This window comes from Oncorhynchus mykiss, chromosome 11, assembly GCF_013265735.2.
Source record: "Oncorhynchus mykiss isolate Arlee chromosome 11, USDA_OmykA_1.1, whole genome shotgun sequence".
Lineage (NCBI taxonomy): Eukaryota > Metazoa > Chordata > Actinopteri > Salmoniformes > Salmonidae > Oncorhynchus > Oncorhynchus mykiss.
The window spans coordinates 41,808,117-41,826,640 of record NC_048575.1 but is presented as its reverse complement, the minus strand read 5'-3'; positions in this window follow the sequence as shown (position 1 = coordinate 41,826,640).

The following is an 18,524-nucleotide window of genomic DNA, read 5'->3' as shown; positions in this document are numbered from 1 at the left end:
GCTGTTCTGCTGCCTGTAAACACAGTCCAGGAGTGCAACATCAATGTGAATGGCATAGGCCCGTATGACCTACAGTATTTGCATAAGATGCCTACTCTAGCTGTGATTGGTTATAGCGCACCGGTCTGTGTACAGTCCGGACTGACACGTTTTTCCTCATTTTAATTTACTGCAGTGTCTGTTCATTTCCAAAACGCTCCGCCGCTTTCCCATTCATCTTGCTACAGAATTTTCACAAATACCCGACAATACATCATTTCAAAACAACATGACAATTAGCATATCTATGTGCCCGCTTGTCACAAAATGAAGACCAAAAAAATTGTCATACGCTTCCCAAGGGCGTATATGAACATATTTGACTAAGATTCTATGCTGCTAAATCTGTGCCAGTTACTCTTTAACGTCCTCTCAACTAGTCGACTACTGATTGCTTAGCAGACCAGACACCCAAGGTCAAATACAGTGTAGAGTTTTTGTCGTTGCTGAATCTCTTGGTCCCCAGCTGGCTGAAAAAAGGTATAGGGAACCTGCCATGACTTGCATACACTGGTAGCTTATCTAGTCACGTTTGGACTGCAGTTATGCTCTAGTTCAGTGTCTCTTAAGCTCTGGTCCGTGGTCCAGAATCTCATCCTGTGAGGATGCTGACCGCTCCCTGAGGTGTTCGGCTGCTAATTTAGCTCAAGCGCTAGTTTGAATGTTAGTGATCCAACCATAGCTTACTGGTACCCGAATAAAGAACAATAGGTCAGTCCCTGGCAACAAATTTAGGTGGAGGAGCACTCAACTAGTACAGTTTCAGAGAGTTTGGCTGCTTTGCACACAGGTATACAGAAATCCAATACAGTATATATTATATATTATATATACTGTATACTGTGAGGAGAGAAAAAAGAAACCGATGTAGCCATCACATGAAACGTTAGGTACTCCATGCTCTGACAGAACGGGCAATCAAGTACCTCATATGTATATTTCAAAATATGACAGATCAGCACACCGCCCGCTAGAGATTGGAGATGAACATGCCATTCTATATCAAAGATCCATTAGATGAGACTCGACACTCCTGTAGATGAAAGGCATGAATACATAAACCGATCGCCGATAAGAGGACTAACGCCGCTGGAAATGTGTTTTAAAAAGAGCGGCGTTTGAGGAGAGAAGACGGGGGGGGGGGGATCCCGGAAGTGGTTGGAAATACAGTATGCATATCAAATGAGAGACATGAAGATTCCCCTTCCCATTGCACCCATCCATACATCCCTTCTCTCTCTCTCTCTCTCTCGCTCGCTCCCTCTCTCTCTCTCTCTTTCTTTCTCTCTGAAGGTGTTAGCTTCCCAGGTAAAAGAAAGTGCAGCCTAATTATTATGCCCTAATCATAATTATTCATAATCCATCGGTTCTATTAGCAGATTACTGGGAATAAAGTGTTGAGTGATGCGGGACTGAGAATGCCAGGTGAGACGATATTGGTCTCAGTCAAGCGTGCTTCGTTTCAAAGATACCGGTGCCTGCAAAGTCAAAGGCAATGCGCACTGAAGGCAAAGAGTTAGAACGATGTCTTCCCTTTGCGATTCAGCTCCCAGTCTGTGATAGGAGACTTTTGTTTGCATGAGTAGCTACGTACAGAATATTCCCCGTCGTTAACTTTATCACTGCAGATTATAAAAAACATTTTTAAACGCTGGTTCCGTCGGTTTCGAGGCATTTCAGAATTACAACCCGGTCTGACGACAACCAAGAGTTATCAGTTATCATGAGAGGTTCTGGTCATCAAGGAGTAAACTTCTCATTTGGGGAAATACAGCACTGCATGGGACTGTGGACATCTCTCTCCGTGTCTCTCTCCGTGTCTCTTTCCGTGTCTCTCTGTCTCTCTCTCTCCGTGTCTCTCTCTCTCTGTGTCTCTCTCCTTCTCTCTCTGTCTCTCTCGCCTTCTCTCTCTGTCTCTCTCCGTGTCTCTCTCCGTGTCTCTCTCCGTGTCTCTCTCCGTGTCTCTCTCCGTGTCTCCCTCCTTCTCTCTCTGTCTCTCTTTCTCTCTCTCTTGCTCTCGCTCACTAATGTCCCCTCATTCTGTTTCCAGGACGTTGTTACTGGAAGACGTATGCAGGGCAATGCATTCGTCACACAGCTTCCCCCATTAGGAGCAGAGTGGTAAATGCTTCACCTTTTGATTTTGAGGAGGAGTACGGATTTGTCAGGGGAGATGGGAAGGTGCTTTATTGCTCCAAATTTCATCACAATTAAGGCTTATGGGGAAGGTGGCATAATCGTCGCCCTATAAATGTCTCTATGTAGATTACATGCTTCTTGCCTGGCTAAGCCGGGTAATTGATGAACTCCTATGCTGATGATTTTTATATTATTTGTCATTTGTTTATTAATTAAGATAACACTTATTTTGGGACCTCAACCAAGTAAACACGATTATGTGCTCTGCGGGGTGAGAGCGTGCACACTCCCAAAAGCAAGGCGGCGGGTGCCAGTGAATATCTAATAGTCTTTGGAGAACTTTAATTAATGCGCCATTAATGCTAAAAATAAACACAGTCACACTCGGTTTACACCCTGCGCATGAGAATTATTGAGAAGTTAAAAAAAACAACAAGAGAAATTATAATCAAGGGCACCATTTTTTGACACAGAAAGAGGATATTAGCAGACATTTAGTAGTTCTGGTAAAAAGAGACTACAGTGAAGCTCCACTGTTAAATGTCTCATGGGAAGCATATCCATTCGGAACCTCTTACTACTGCTAAACAATGATAACAGCAAAGACATAGCTACCCATGTATTGTTCTGATATCTTTGAAGTCAGCTGATAAATAACCGTCTCCGCCTGACAAACAACAACTAACTGCAGTACTAAAGAATCCGTAAGGCTGCTACGATCTATAATCAAAGGTGACGTAACAAACAGTCATCGCTCATGTCTGATGACAGTCCACAGTAAATTGTCGAAACTGTTGCGGAATTCAAGTGTCACCTGAAGTTGAAATCATCACGGAGGAACGTTTTTCTCCGACTCCTCCGCCAAGAGTTCCGTCTTCTGATGAAACGTGTTTGTGTGTTACTGAAGTTCACCACGCAGACGATGCTTTGGCAGAGGAGGAAAGGGGGAGTTCAATTGAGAAAAGGACCATGCTAAGATTTCAATAGAAAAGTGGAATAGATAAGGGGCCTTGCGATACAACAGGCTTGGATTTACATACATTAAGCTTAGATATCGCTCTAGGATATTTCATCGTTGTGATATGTGGGAGGCGGAGAGGTAAAACTGCAAATATGACCCCTGCTCTGCAGGTTCACTCTGAAAGAGCACACGCCTGTGAGGAAACTCAAAGAGCAGCAGAGGAAAGGTCGAGAGGAAGAGGACAGAAAGCCAGGGTAAGGAAGAGAAATGACACTAAAAGCCAGTCAGGAACTGATTGATGCCTGGCTATATTTGAAGATCAGTGGCAGCCTTGCGGTGGCGTGGCCTGGAGGTCAGTGTGTGTTCGTGTGTGTTGGTAGTTGGGTGGTTGGAGCTACCCATTGCTGGCACAGCTGTTACGTCACACGGAAGCATGGAACCAGGCCGCTTCATCTGGTCACGGCAGACGCCTAAGCTTCCGCTTCCAACAAACAGCATTCCACACAGGGAGCAAGTGGCACTAACGAGAGTCATTACACTGGAAGGACATCACGGATCGGGGTTGGGGTGCAGAGGGGTGCATGAGGTTGTGTGGAGGGGTGGAGCGCAGAGGGGTTTGGGGACAGCTGCCGGGACTCACAGAGTGCATGTGATCCCTGCACTTTGTGGACCTAACTTTGGTCAGACTCATCAAAGGCAGAGGATACACAGCAGTGACCAGCTAGTTTAAAATGTGGAGCCTCTCCACACACACCATACGATAGTTGTTGTTTTACTTCACCCTGTCGCTCGACTTGGCTTAGAATGTGTTCATGATCTACATTAAGCTACCCTTGCCAATGTCGTTTTTTCTTATGACATTTTTTTTTACAGTTCAAGTCAACGTCGAGTGAGAAAAAAGGGACAAAGAAACATGTGAGCGTAGATGAAGAGAAGTTTTCAAAAAGCACTTGCACAAAACCGCAGTGGCGCTACACTCTCTCCACCCCTCCTAAACACACAGGGTTTCAGTTAGAGGCTAAGAGCCTGGTATCACCATAGCACCACATATTGGCAGCATACAACCCAGCCTGCAGGCATGAACACACACACACACGCACACACACACACACACACACACACACACACACACACACACACACACACACAGTACACACAAGCTCCAGTGCTCTAGACCTCTTTGCAGCTCTCACTGAGGGAAGTGGGCTGGGGAAGTACTTTGATGTGGGAACACTGAGGTCAGAGTGAGCAGTCTGTGCAGCACTGAATTCCATCCCCCCCCAATGCAGTTCCTTTTGCTCCGCCACTGGCTTCAGTTTGCGAGCCCATCTTCAAAACAAAATGAAAAATGAATCCAGTAGATAAATATATGAATATGGAAGAGTTGGGGAAATGGATAAATGCCGTGTTTAAAGGCTGGAGTCACCGCATAGCCTTAAGAAGACTGCAGTCTGCACCGCATTTGAAGATTCCCCTCGTCCGTTTAGTGCTATTTTGTTCCAAGAACCAGGGGAAAAGGCGAAAGGTCTTTAACCAGCACATAAACTAATCTCAAATGTCATGTCTTATTAGACGCAAATGGAAGGAAACGTTTCGCTCACTCACCCAGCCGAGTCAATGAATTTGTCAAAATTGTATGATAATTCATTCAATTACTCCTTAGACATTTAAATGATGTGGGGTGGGTGGATGGGGGTGAGGAGGGTTTGGTCCGACTGAGGAGCGGCAGTGCAGGAGGGGTGGGTGGGGGATTGGGGAATAATCCTGCTCTTGATATTACACTGCCTCCAGAGGCTTTTTATGAGCTCCATATCTCAGTGTGAGGGCTGCTAAAACTTCTCTCCCCCGCTTACAATTCAGCAACCAGCCCGCCCCCTCTTTCTCCTCTCTCTCTCTCTCTCTCTCTCTCTCTCGCCTCCTATACTCTCTAACACACACGCTCAAACTCCAAACACAAACAATTACATGCACAGATATCCACACAAAATAACCACATCCAAGACAACCACAATCAAATTTCTAATTCTATGCTATATATATGTACAAATTTACACCCACCCACACAAAAGCACTACACACTACTCTTCCCCCCTCTCTCTCTCTCTCTCTCTCTCTCTCTCTCTCTCTCTCTCTCTCTCTCTCTCTCTCTCTCTCTCTCTCTCTCTCTCTCTCTCTCTCTCTCTCTCTCTCTCTCTCTCTCTCTCTCTCTCTCACTTTCTCTCTCTCTCTCACAGACACACATCACATTCTCCACAGCTTTCCTGGGAGAAGGACAATAAAAAGGCCCTCCTCTCTTCTCGACCCCTGACCCTTGATCCCTGAAGGTCTCCTGCTGCTTGCAGTGGAGGGAGAGGGGGGGGGGGGGGGGGGCTGAGAAACACTTTTCTGTCCGAGCACTGTGGATCTCCATCATGGGTAAGCTCCCCCTCTAGTGTTCAGCCCTCTCCTCCTCCTGCAACTAAAGTCACAAGTCTATAAACTCTCGCGCTCGCCTGTGAATGGGAACATACAGTATGTCCACAGTCAGTCTGGTAACTTCACACTCCTACAAGATAGCACGTCTGCATAAGGTCTGCATCAGCAAGGGGTGATTCCTTTTGTTCCTTCCCTGTGAAACCATTCCAGCTGAAGCATGTTCAGCCCTACGTGGCCGAAGGTTATTTTCAATTATTATAATTTTTTTTAAATACTCATTTACAATGTTGTTAAGACAATGTTTCAGTTTTGTGAAGCACAGCAATATGGCTGGCGTTGCATGAAACAAAATAAAAAGTGAACCTTAGTTTAGAAAGGAACTAATTCAAAAATCGAATCGCCTTCCAGCAGCTGTTATGACACTGCAGTGTGCATTCAAGTAGACGAGGCCTATTGTATTTGCCTGTTGTGTGACGTTGTCTGGTCGGCTCCATCTCCCACACAGGATTGGCTTAAACACAAGCGCGGGGACCGCCTAGGTTCGCTTAGCCTCGCCTGCGGGTATGCTAATTACCACCTCTCTCTCTCTCCAAATTAACCTGGGACTGTCTCTCCATCCAATGCTTACAGGAGATGGAGGCAGGGAAAGAGGGAAGAAAATAGAAACAAACCAGTAATCTTCTACTTTGCCTCCTTCAACGAGAGCCACTCGGGTTCTCATGTAGACAAGTCATTTTGCAGGAGCCACTGAATCCCCACTGGGCCCAGGGAGAGCACACATCGCAGGTCGCTCATTTCAAAGATATTTTGCAATCAGTTACACAATGGAGGCCCTCATTTTATGCTGCTACATCATAAAAGTGCTCCTTTTGTTACATTTCCATCCTTAAAAGGGTCTTAATCCTTCTCCTTTCAGCCCGGTCTATGGCAAATTCCACAGGGACATCCCATTCGCTGCGAGGGCTGGAGTGACCCACTCAGAAACCAGCATGCGAGGCTTTGAGCCTTTCTTCTGCTGCCACTCTCCTGAGAACATTAAATCGTACTTTTCATCCCCCTCACCATAGGGGGAAAACCCTTAATGATGACAGAGAAAGAGAAATTCCTCCACTCGGTCCTATGACACCATTCTGCTGTCAAGCAGGCGTCTCGGCGGACAGAGAATCAAACATGGCTTCCTGCAGGTGGAGTGGCCATGAAGGTCACGGCACAGCCCATAGAGGAGACAGGGAAGAGAGGGAGCGAGAGAGAGAGAGAGTGAGAGAGAGAGGGAGGGGGAGGTAGACCTTCAGAGGACACACCACTCTCCCAGAGCAAATTAAGTCATCTGCGGAAGAAGAAGAAGAAGAAGAAGAAGAAGAAGAAGAAGAAGAAAAAGGGGGAATGAAACGTGCAGCGTTCACTTGATCACGTTTCATTCATTTATTTACTTAACCACTGGGTTCTTACGTTTCGGAGCAAGACAATGCTTTTCCTCTCTGTTACCTAAGCAGCCCACTCCACATGGCGTGCCCCTGTCTGTAGGTTTGCGTCATGAGAGAGTAACAGTAATCTGTGCCTGCTCCTTGAGTGGAGCTGTTTTGTTTTGGTTCCTATTTTCTGTCACGTTCTCAATAGCGTTTTTTTCCCCCCTTCCTCCCTTTGTGAGGAGCTCTCTCGGGGGGGGGGGGGGGGGGGTTGATTAATCAGTGTGAAACCCCTGCCGCTCAGACCCCCAGTCAGCCGGGCCAGCCCTCTCTACGCTGGACTCCTCAATGAGAACATTGTACTGATATAAAACACATGTCAATCAAGGGCCAAATATTCACCCCGCTCACCGTCCGTACAGCGTACGCGGTCTGTTCCTCCATTTTTAAAATGCTAGAACGAATTGAGTAGTACTCATAGCATATGTGTCTTCCCCCCCGAATGTTTATCTCTAGCACCCAATGATAAATGTTGGGCAAATGTAAACTATGCACTCCCACGTCCCAAAGCCACCTGCATTAAATTGCAATGAGCACCAAAAAGTGCTCTTAGCAAAAACGTGACGATAATTACGTCAGAAGGTTGACATGTTTCAAATATTTCAAAATGTGATTTATTTATATATATATATATATATATATATATATATATATATATATATTCAAATCCTTTAAAAAAATCTAATAAACATATTTTCTCGCAATATTTTGCGAAGAGCAGTAACATTTAACGCTGACCATTGTACCTGTGGCTGCCTTCCCTGACACCCTGTTGAGTATCAGTATCTATAAGCCCAATCTCTGTGTCAGTGCTAAGCTCTTCCAGCTGATTCTTTATGCAGGTCAGCCTACTGAGGGACGAATGCGCTGAGATTTGGGCCAGGTGAACAAGTCACTGATAGTTTCTGTCCAGAGATGTACAAAGACCTGAGAACTACTCCACTCCATAATCCTTTTCCCACAGGCCTTTCTCCCCTGTAATAGCTTTTCTGCCTGCCTGGGTTTGACCGTAAACAAAAGTCATAGAAAAGTGTACTTGCGTGAGCATGTGTGTGTATGTGTGTGTGTGTGTGTGTGTGTGTGTGTGTGTGTGTGTGTATGTGTACTCATGTGCCTGCCAAAATGCTACAATCTAACCACCGTTGTGAGCATTGTCAGCTCTGGAAATCATAGCGATGTGCATGAAAAAAACCCCGCTGTATTTAGTAATTTGAGGGCATGCAAATAAACGTGGTTAAACTGACTGAACCCTTATTCAAGAAAGAATAACGCCCATTCAACAAATCCAGAGTGCACTGTCAGGAAGAGCCCCTCCGAAACAATAATAGGAGGCAACACTGACACTAGAATTTGATTAAGGGCTAATGACCTATCAGTCACAGGGCTGGCGGTGTGTACAGATGCCCGGTGCCTGTGAAGCCTCATCGCTCAGAGTCACTGGCTTGGCGGCCATGTCACCCGCCACACCCACTCACTTAGCACAGCACCGTGCCAGCGATGACTGCAACACACGACGCGTCTCAGGGTAGGGAGAGAACGGGTGGCTTTGTTCTTCGGGGAAAGGGCAGGGAATGTGTGTTGTGTGGCCGCCTGCGAACAGGTTGGCAGCGTGTGTTTTTTTTAGTTCACACTGCTGTGCCGTATATGGGGCGATAGCATACCTTAGCGCAGCGTTGCCTGCTGCTAACCCCCCTTTACGTTGCCGCAGCCATTTTCTGGCAGAGGCTTCAGCAGCTTTCTCCCGGACACGTGACACTCATGACAAATTGGGTGTGGAAGTGAAGGTGATGGGCTGTGAAAGCAGCCCCCACCCCCTCACACCACCTCCAAAACGACCCCCCCCCCACACACACACACGCACACACACTCCCTCCTGCCCTCCAAAAGACTGAGGTCGGGGTGTAAACAGTTCGGCAAGGGAGATGACCTGGGTGTAAAACAGGTGCAACGTAGACAACAGGGAATGTAATTCAGGCGCTTTCCCCCTACACCCCTGTCTTTGACTCGTCACTGACTCATCCAACAGCCTCGTCCGTTCCAACAGAATCAGTCCTATCAGCCATCACATCCACTCCATTTAATTAATATTGTCATCCCTTTTCCTTTGGACTGTTCCCTCTCTTTATTTGTTCACATTTGGGTTCATGTGAAACATAATGCAGTGCTAACGTGGAACAGATAGCTCTTCAACACATGGCCTATTTCATCCCCCAACACTCCCCTCTAGCTGGTTTATTTCCCCACAATTTATTAAGCAATTAAAATCCTTACATGACGCACCTTTTACGGTGCAAAATCAAGTCATTTTAACCAGGGAGAAGGTATTATAGCGAATTGTATAGCAATTATCATAACATTACACTAATTCCCAGAGAAGTATTTAAATGATATGGTTGGTTGATTGCGTGATGAATTACGCAGGCATTTTCGAAGGAACACTCTGGGCTCATCCTATTGAGATCAGAAAGGGCTTTTCACAGCACAGTCAGGGGCAGACACGGACAGACAGACAGACAAACACGCACGCGCACACAGGCACTGGCATCCTCATTGTGCCAGTCGTATTGTAAACCCTTGGCCCAATAAGACCCTCTATGTACCAGATACATTTGAGGCAGCAGGACAGATGAGAGCTGACGCAAAATACTGTGGTATTTTACTATAGACCCTGACACCAGGAAATATCCCTATGTTTTTGAATACAGCATGATAGAAATCAAGGAAGGGACCGAGTGTCATTAAAATAATAATTTGACCAATTAATTTTGTGCTGACCCAGCCACACTCGGTTAGGACGTATATCAAAATCGATGGGAAACACTGGCATTGGTCGAGAGGCATGTTTCAACCGAAAGAGGAGTTCCTAGTGGAACAGAATGTATGGTACTGTACGATCCTGAATGTACCTGGGCTGGCCACTATAATGCTGCCGGGGCAAAAGTCCATGGTTTCTCAAGTCTATGTAAAAAAGGAGAGTTGATCAAAAACCAGGTAGGAATTTGGGACAGATAACTATTCGCTATTTAATTTCCCTATGTTCAATGAAAGTGTTGGTGCACGTTTTAAAAGTTAAAACGGGCTCAAACGCCAGCCCCGTCCAGCTGCTTTGCTGTCTGACAGAGAGCGGAAAGAAAGGAGCTCACTGGAGCTGTGAAACGCTTCAATCTCCTGCCCTCTCTGCAGAACAGTCCAGCAGAGATTAAACGAATGCCTGAACATCCACTTTGACTTCCTTCATGGGTTGGTGTGTTAACACACATACAAAAGCACACAGGTACATGCACACACACACACACACACACACACACACACACACACACACACACACACACACACACACACACACACACACACACACACACACACACACACACACACACACACACACACACACACACACACACACACACACACACACACACACACACACACACACACACACACAAATCAGAGAAGGGAGCAAGAGAGGGAAGGGTGGAGAGTAATCCGAAGTACATGCCTCATAACAAATAATCCTGTAACCAATTGATAGCGTATCTGCCCATCACGGTCTCGTTCCCTGGCTGTGCTCTTTGGCGACGTACTCCCCTCTACAGAGCCAGTGCTGCCCTTCCCCTTCATCCTGACACAACAGCCAAGTGTGAACGTGAGGCGTCATTCAATTAAATTGATATTTCTGCGGTACACTGAAGGACAATGTGAGACGACGAGATCCAGAAAAGGCTCATCCTAAAATAAAAGGGCTATTTTTAAATATTGTAAGATGATTAAACATTGCTGAGCACACCAGTAAATAATCTGTTCAAATTAGTTAGTTTTTTTTTTACAATTGGCTAGAACGAAAGAGAACAACAACAAAAAATCACACCAGTAACAGGGCCGTCGCCTTATTACGATTTCAAGGCGTACTCATTGTGAAAAATTGAATTATTGTTAGATTGTAGAGGCGGCTGGTACGTTATGACTATAGCTATACACCAAGCTCCTAACTCCATTCTTCCTAAGACTGTGACTGTAATGAATAGTGAGCTGAAGGTTTTCATTATCAAAGTTGTATCAGGCAATTGACACGGCTTTACAATTAAGCATGCTGTTCTTTAAGAGAGGAAGAGAAAGCTAGGCCATACAATGCACAGTGGGCCATATATTCACTGACACCCCCCATCGGCTACGGAGCAGAGCTGGAGCTTTGATCCACAAATCTAATTGTTTAGAGAGGAGCTCCAACCCCTTTGATTGCTTAACCTAAGAAGTACAGATAAGTACTTTCAAAATAACCATACGTTGAATATGAGGCTTGAATACTTATTGGAAGAAATACTTAAAATGGCTTAAAATGTATTTCCCTAATATATATTGGAATTAGTGATGCATTGTGTTTATTGAAAAAGCACTACTACTTTAACCTCAGAATAAATAAAAGTAAGAAGACTACATCATTTTAAAAGTTAAAAAAATATAGAAAGACTTATTTATCTACCCATACACGCTCACAACATAAAACTGGAACTTGTTTACACCTATATTGCTCTAAGACAGTGAACGGCACAAAGCTATGGGCCTGTATGTTTGCTGCGGCCATTGTGCGAGTCATCAGTGAAGGGCTTTTTGTGCCATTGTACGCTGTGACAGGCTGAATGAGAGGGAGTGTTTGGCGGTGCAAGGATGTGTGGGGCACACCTGCTGGGCTGGTCTTCCCAGCTCCGCTCTGCTCCTCTATTAATGTGTGTAGCGCTGAGGGCTCTATTGTCATCAACGAGCTGTTGGTGGCTACATGTTTGAAGTGTCACAAGTGTCAGTCTTTATTAGGTTCAGAATGATATTCGAGATGAAGGGAAGAGAGAGTGGGAAAAATAGGCCCCGCTCGGCTCGCGTCCCATTGGAAAGGGATGGGCCGGGGGCTGCAAATTCAGAAAACTTGGCAAGGCTACCTGGGATTGGGACGTTCCACTGATTTAGGTGTTTGTGTTTGTCACGCTTCTCTAATACCCGACTTTGTGGCTGAATTGAGGCTCCATTTGTTAGCCATCACGGCCGATGGATGGACATAATTCCCCCTCCTGATTAAAATGTCTCATAACTCAGGCAGGACACAAGACGGATGGATTCATCTAGTGCTAGCTAACATTAGATGCATATGAATATGACTAGACAGGGCATGGGGCTGTTCTGTCGTCCTGTGACAGGGCCAAGAAGGCATTCTGTAAGGGTAGGATCTATTAGCTTCTTATTGTGTGAACATGACACTGTTTATTGAACCTGCTTACTTGGTGTCCAAAAACTGATACAGACAAAAGCATGTTCACAACCATTTTTGTTCTTCACCATAATAATAAGCATTCATAGGTCCTTTGTGTATGTATGTGTGTGTGTGTGTGTGTGTGTGTGTGTGTGTGTGTGTGTGTGTGTGTGTGTGTGTGTGTGTGTACGTCCATGTGCATGCAAAGAAGAGAGGAGATTTGTTTGGGAACACAAATACTGAGGTTTTAGAAGCGCATATCGATTGACATCCGTTTCAAATGTTCATTGACAAATAAGAAAAGCAGGGGGCAGAAAATCCATAACTGCTCTCATCGCCATATGATTTTCTGCAGGCAATTTTGCAGGGGGCACAAAATGACCTTTGCCTATTTAATTCCTGCGCAATAAAGCAACACAGAGATGATCACTGAGCCACATAATTACCTACTCATCAATACATGGATCTACCGGAGGGACGGCTTGTGAAGGGACAAAACAGATTACACACACATCCTCATGGCCATGGTGGCATATATTCCAATCTGGATCCAGAGTCTATCTGAAATGCATGATGGGTAATAATGATGTGAGGGTGATGGGTGATCACCCCCCCCCCTCCTCCCTGGCCTGTAGAGCTAGTTCCAGGGGCCCCATATGGTTCTCTCCGTCCGTGTCATTACCTTGCTGCTGCACTGAGAGAGAGAGAGTAGGAGAGAGAGAGAGAGAGAGAGAGAGAGAGAGAGAGAGAGAGAGAGAGATAGGAGAGAGAGAGAGAGAGAGAGAGAGAGAGAGAGAGATAATGAGAGAGACAGAGTGCGAGAGAAAATGAGAGAAAAGATAGAGAGCGAGAGAGCAGGGCTGCCCGAGACGACGCTACAACTGGAATTGGCCGGGGTCAACAGTGCCATAATTACTTTAAAATGTCAGCCTACAATAAAATACAACAGTTCATCTGGCAGAAAGCAAATTAGCTTTGACCATGGCGTAATTACCCTTTCCTTCAGAACCATTAGGAGAGATCAGATCTCCAGGTTCACTGTTTGAGGAAAGGCCATCAGAGTACACTCTACCTGACAAGGATGCACATTTGCCATTTTGCAGGGTAATTAATTGTCCTTATAATAGACATTTTTATATTTGACTCGGGAATGGAAATGTGTAATAACCTGCCAGTTTTATCTGGAACGTTCAAGACTTGTCCCCTTCGCTATTCCTTTGCCTTTCTCTCTTTCTTTCCTTTCATATGACTTACACGTGGCAGGTTGTTTTACAAGGTGCCGTCCTCTGACAGAGAAATCCCTGGCCTAACCGTTACGTTATATGTTGAAGATGTATAAGACGCGATACCGATCGGCAAACATTTTACATTGAGTGGCCGTCAGAAATCATCCGGATTATCACTCCTGAAAAATCAACAAAACACCTCTGTCTGGGTTTCCCTAAGAAAAACCAGGCTGAATCATTAAACAGTGATAACTCTTAACACTAATCGTGGGAGACTCCTTCAATTTGCACTCAGCAAAAACCCAGCCGATGTCTAGTAGACTCATAAAATGGACATGAGCCTGGACACAATATGGGAGATAAAGTCATAATGGCCCTGAAGATATCTCTCTCCGTTGCTCTTGCTTAGAAAAAGCCAGATAGCCTGCAGTATTGTCCTACCGCCATTTTGTATCTCCATCCGGAGAGATGGAGAGATCTCTGTATACGGGCTAATTACATTCCCTCCACACTCCCCCTCAGTCAGAGTGCACAAAGGGAGTGAAAATGAATAAGGTGTGGAAAAACCTGTGTCCTTTGTTCCCATCATCTTCACGACTAATTAGAAATACTGCAATCTCCAATTAGCTAATACGCTTCTGGTGACCTCACACACAATGGGCAGCGGTTAAGTGTGGGGATGATTAACATTTCAAAAAGTCCATCTCCTGCACCACTTTGTTTCAGGCCGTCACTGTTTGATAAGACGTTTCTTGTTTTTTTAAAAAGAAGAAGGAATCGTTCGGCAAAGCACGGAGATCAGCAGGATCATGGAAACATAGCCAAGGTCAGCTTTAGTGAAACATGGTTGTGGCATTGCTAGGCGGAACCTATCCACGTCGAAAAGATAACTAGGCACAATTAGTGTGAACTTGACTTGAATGAAAGCTAGACCTCTCCACGGGAAACCAGGTCACCGGGAAAGATGGGGATCTTTTTTTGAAAGACATGCTAACCGTTCTCCTATAAAACATCAATTGTAATAACAATGGTGTTTTATTACCATAGTTTGCAATAATACTCATTGTACGGCAATAGAAACCATATTAACTAGACTCAATTAATGTTAACATACTGTTTTACTGCAGGATGGCTGGCCTGGGCTGGCAAATCCTTCCTCTGCTTGTTGCGACACATTACTATACCAAAACTACAGTATATCTGTGTGAATATGTATCTCCCACTGCCAGTCTACTGTAAATTATACATTTTCATACTTGCGTCGTTGGATTTAAAACCCGTATGGGCGCGGTAAGGAGATTAAGACGTGACCTGCTTTTCCACAATACCTGGAAGCGTCAGTTACGCCGCTAAATGGCCGTTACGATCGATTTGCGTAAGCCCTGTGTGTTCAATAACACATAGGTAGTGCTTTTATTGTGGACGATTATTATTGTCAAATTCCAGCCCTGTTGTTTGCTCATTTTTGGCGCTTTGGCGATTAACGTCAGAGGCACTGAGAGGCAGGGGGAGGTGTTGGCTCCGCAGCCAAACTTTCTGAATGGGGATTAGGTGCGCTAGCTATGTGTACCGCGTTCCAACCAACGAACTGAGAGTGAGTGTATCCCAGGTATCCTTCTGCATCTCTGCTCAAGTGCATTGTAACCTTATAATATTACCACCGGGCTGACTATCAGCACCACTCCTCAGTTGGCAGTGGACGCCATGATTAGTCATATTGAATTATACATTCAGAGCATGTTCTCCCTCCCCACCAACACCACACACACCCTTCTGTTTGTGTTTGGTAGCAGGGAGAGATGTGGATGTGCTTAAACAGGATTAGGGAGACGGTTCCGCTGTCACACAGACCTCCGGATTGTAATTCACATGCCTTCCTGACAGCTTGGCACAGATTTAAGTCACCTAACGTTTGCCTTGACATGAAATGCAGACCTGGGCACCAATGAGGTTATCGGGGGGGGGGGTGGGGGGGATGCTCTGCGCTGCCGCGCCATGCGGAGGTGGAAACGCGTCTACTCGTATTGGGAGCAGGTGGTTAATGCGTGGGTACGCTGATGTGCTGAGGGGACAGGGGAAGCCACAGGGTACAAAACACCCAAACGTCCGCAGCGTGCCGCCCGATCCTCCACTCCTGCCGCAAATGTGACACCTATCTAACAGTCACAAGATTACGCGGCTCTTCATTAATTTTATCTCTCCCGACATAAACTTTTAATATGCACACCGGCAGTATATGGGACTTCCAGGGCAGTTTAAATGACTGCAACCTGTAATTACTGTTCCAGCACTTGATTAGAATAATCTGATTGCAATTATTCAGTGATTTTAAATACAAGCCCCGAGCTACAGAACAATATTTCAAGGACAGTGATTGGGAACTAAGGAACGTGTTTCGTTTTGGCTGTAAAATGATGTTTTAATCGGAGCCGACTGAGGAAGCCCTGCTAAGGAGCCTTTCGCCTCAATTAGGGCCCATTTATGCAGTGAGGAGGAAGAGGTTTGTGCTGCTATGTGGAGTTAATCACGATGCCGACACTTACTGAGCCATCATGGATCACAGGGCTAACCCCCCGTAACAAGTAAACAGTCAGAAACACCGCAGCACACAGGCATGGACGACACACACACACACACACACACACACACACACACACACACACACGGATGGGCAGAGCTGTTGCCTCTCTCAGTTAATGGGGTGAAAAAACCCAAATAATCTCTCAAGCTTAAAAGGCCACGACTATAGATAAGGTTTATTGTTGCCATAATCACTGTAGTGTGGAGAGACACAAGCTCTGAATCAAACTCCAAACGGTTTTATTTCCGAACTGCCTATACCTGGCATACCAACGACCAAATATATATTGTCAAAAAAAAGTGGGTAAATCATTACTTTGGCTTCACCAGTGACTCACTTTACTCTGAGAACTGTGTTAGGCTATTCATTTTTAAAAAGGTGGTGCAACTGGGGAAAAGTTAGAAGCACCGGCACTGATTCCATGGTCAAAGTGAAGGACGAATCCTGTGACTAATTCTTCTTTTCTAGGCCTCTCATTCAGAGGACTTTATTTCCTAATTATGATTCACCTGAGGATAGTCTTTGTGCCTCTGACTCGCAGGCTGACCCACTGTGGGTGATTAAAGACACAGTGCTGATTAGTAGCTCCTCCTAGAGACCCAACTACAGTATTCATGTAGGCATACCCACATGTTACTTGTCCGCCAGTGTGTGCGCACGCACGTGTGTGCCCATGCCCGTGGGTGTGCAGACACAGATACACTTAGCACAAAGATAATTTAAAAAAAAGGTGGGTATGTTTTCAAGAATCCCCTAATTGAACTGTCACATGCTCGCCCTAGAATGAACAGAGCCCTAGAGTCCTCACTCTCCCGCCAAGTTCAAAGGGCTTGTGAAAAGTGTTTATTTCTCAAAGCATCTTTAAATCAGGGATATTGGTATTTGTTGGATCATAGGGCATGGATGTAATTGAAATACGATGTGTGATAACCACCTAATTGGCTGATAATGAGCCAATAACATCAATGGCTAATGACACTAGTCTAAGGCAGGATTTTCCAAACTCAGTCCTGCAGCCCTAGCACTATACAGCTGATTCAAATAATCAAAGCTTGAGGATGAGTTGGTTCTTTGAATCAGCTGTGTAGTCCTTGATAACAAACGTGCACCCAGGGGGGCTGGTTTAGGAAACCCTGGTCTAAAGCACTCAGGGCCACACTGTGGCATATCCAACACTGATACAGCAGGGCAAATCAAACAGACATCAGGTAGCCTCCTCTGTAGACTGCAGCCTTGTTAGCTTTCATTAGCCTGATGAAAGAAGGTGCTTGACTCCAAAGATGGCTGCCTTGTCCCATCTCAGGGGAAGGGACTGAACCCTGCAGTCACACACCCTATGGACTCTCAGCCTGCCCTGCTTTTAACGGTAATGTAAATAGTAAGGGAGGGAAAGATTGTAAAAAGTTATGTCCAATATTACCGGAGCTATATCTGTCGCAGATTTGTGCACATGTCGAGGGCCGTTTTTTAACTGCTCACAGCCGCTACTTTGGAGGTTGATAACAAACAAAAACGTTTAGCTGCCCATTCATGTTACCTAGCTAGCTAGCAACCAACCTGGTAACTTGACCACTGACTAGGCTATGCTGAAATTTGGACGGCACAAGAAGAAATGAAAAGGAATAGGCTTGTCATCAGAGATGCTTCAAAGGTAGGCTGCATATGCAAGAGCGGTGTGTGTATGATTGTGTCTGTAAGAGAGAGAATGGGTGTGAGAGCGGGAGTAAGTGAGAGAGAGAGTGTGTGGGAGGGAGGGAGGGATAATGAGCAGGCCTATGTGTGTTAAGTTATCTGAACAGTACAGATGGTTACAGTGTGTTCATAACATTGTTGGACAAGTTTTAAAGCTCTTTGTTCTTTGTATCCATAGTGCCAGTTCTTTTGTCCTATAGTCACACTCATTTAGAATGCCTGAAGCTTTAAACAGTACTTAAAGTTGTGTGTGTGTGTGTGTGTGTGTGTGTGTGTGTGTGTGTGTGTGTGTGTGTGTGTGTGTGTGTGTGTGTGTGTGTGTGTGTGTGTGTGTGTGTGTGTGTGTGTGTGTGTGTGTGTGTGTGTGTGTGTGTGTGTGTGTGTGTGAGAGAGAGAGACAGAGACAGAGACAGAGTGTCCAAAATCCGTCTCGCTTACTACTTATTTAAACTGTATACTGTGCGCTAATCGTACTACATACTATTTAGCACTGTTAAATAAAAAATATGCCGTATGCCACAGGTGTGTTCAAGACAACTGGGAATTCTGAAACAAAACAAGCTCAGACTGGGAGAAATCATCTGTCTGTGATCTTCAAGTCTGATAACAAGGAACTGAGTTTCTGATCAGTATGACTGTTTGAGACTTTATTTCCTCGTCGGAGCACGTTTTTTCCCCCTAGTTCCTTGTTGTTGGAAAGGGACATCTGTAGCGCCACCCAGTAACCTTTCTTGTTGTTGGAAAGGATCATCTGTAGCGCCACCCA